This window comes from Salvia splendens, unplaced genomic scaffold (genome assembly GCF_004379255.2).
Source record: "Salvia splendens isolate huo1 unplaced genomic scaffold, SspV2 ctg1205, whole genome shotgun sequence".
Classification (NCBI taxonomy): Eukaryota; Viridiplantae; Streptophyta; class Magnoliopsida; order Lamiales; family Lamiaceae; genus Salvia; species Salvia splendens.
The window spans coordinates 30449-32488 of record NW_024598761.1 but is presented as its reverse complement, the minus strand read 5'-3'; the positions used below and the strand labels follow the sequence as shown (position 1 = coordinate 32488).

General features: G+C 44.5%; 1 pseudogene; it reads right to left on the bottom strand.

Moving 5' to 3' along the window:
• Positions 1–3: 3 nt before the first annotated feature.
• LOC121789051 lies at positions 4–1598 on the bottom strand (annotated as a pseudogene).
• Between the last annotated feature and the right edge of the window lie 442 nt (positions 1599–2040).

The following is a 2040-nucleotide window of genomic DNA, read 5'->3' as shown; positions in this document are numbered from 1 at the left end:
TGGATCCCCTGGACTCCCCTGACCTCTTTGACCATAATGTACACTACTATTACTACTGTAATCTCTTCTACCACCATCTTTCTCATCAAACTCAGTACCATTTACCATCAACACTCTCCCACTATGTTTCTCACTAAACCCACCTGCCTTATAACTTTCTCCTCTGGCAAATGCTTCCCTAGCCCCTCCATATCGAACATTAATCATGGGAGCCAAGCCTCCGAACAACATTATGAAAAACAGCAAACCAAGCAAACTAACACCAGCGACCTTCTTGGTCTTAGGCCCATCATTCTTCTTGCTTTCCGTCCTCTTGCTCGACTTGGATCCCTGCACTGGCTGCTGCGGTTTCAACCTAGGGATCGGTACCAAGGGCACTTGAGAGCCCTGCAACTTCATCATATAAGGTTGAGCATATGGCATCCATGGGTACATCATGGCTGGATGTGTGTACACAGGAGGAGGAGCTGCCATAGGAGGAGGCGCAGCAACGGCAGGGGGGGGTGGTGCCGCTGCCACCACCCATCTGTTGCCTCAGAGTAGAATTTTCTGCCATGAAGTACGAAATCTTTGAATTTAGATCTTGAATTGTTGAATGCATGCTCCTCACTTTGTCTTCCAACTCCTCTACGTAATGTTTCTTCTCTGTCTAGATAACTGAGCACTCTCCCGATTCCTCAACAACCTGCCTTTCTTCTCTCATCCTCCTCACTTAACCCCTCGTTACTATTGCTACTATTGTTATTCTCTGAATTACAGTTAGATTTCCTACACTTAATCCTTGAGTCACTATGCGTCAAATCCTCACCTTCTTTTTTCCTTTTCAGCAAAGAAATGCTGCTAATCTTACTAGCCGGGTCCTCTAACTTAATCTTCTCATTAACAACACTATATCTAACCGAACTATTACTCGAATTAGGCGAAGACTTACCGATCTGACGACACAGTTATTTGAATCATCCGACACATGTGACTCAAAATCCCGGAGCCCTGCGATGTGACTCAAAATTCCCGGAGCCCTGCGAGTCTGTCGAGGGGCAATTCAAATCCTTCCCGTCACCATCGCAATTATCAGCGCCGCCGCGGTTCGATCCGTTCGATTCCGGCGACGGCATGTTGAGATAGCCAGAAATCTGATGCGACTCTGTATCTGGAGAAGCGGAATCCATAAGCCCCGATCTATCGCAGCTCCGAATGCCAGATACATCCCCATCTCCAGAAATGTGGCGCAGCTCCGGCGACGACGATTTGAAAACATAATGCATTTGATCGTAATTGGACTCCAATTGGGCGAAACCTGGATCCACTCCGAACTGGGAATGAAACTGCCGCATCTGCGCCGGATTAAGGAGTTGATCGAGATCTTCGGCAGAGGGAAGGCCGAGATCATCGAAGGAGAAATTGAAATCGAGATCCTCGAGCACGACAACGTCGTCTCTATCGTTTTCCCCAGGCACACCGTCGGCTAGAGGCGCAATATGCAGGCCAGAGACGAAATCGTCGAATTCCGGCGGAGGATCCGTCGGTATATCCAAGGAGACAACCGTAGCTTCAGCCATTACGTCGGAGTTTGTGTGAAATTGGAGAGATTGGGGAATTTTCGCAGGTTTTAGGAAAGGAAAGAAGACTCAAAACTCCTAACGACTGACTTTACTTATATCATACGCGCGCGTTGGTCGGTGGATTGCACGCACGCATCTCTCATTTTCCATAATAAGTAAATGAATTTTGAAATAATTATACTACTAGTAGATTTCATGACTTTATTTTTGATAAAGGACATTACCATACTCCAGCAGATACTCGATTATTATGTGTAGATGCCTAAAAATTTAATTTTTCATTTCATACCTTTTACGATATTATTTCCCCAAATTAATTCCAAGGTAAAATTCAATTATGTTTTTTTATGACCTTGTTAAGTGGGGATTGATTTACTGCTATTATTCGATGTAATTTAACAACCATGCTATTTTTATCTTTTTTAATTACACCACGCAATGGAGGAATATGTCAAAGAATAAAGATAGGTGATAAGTA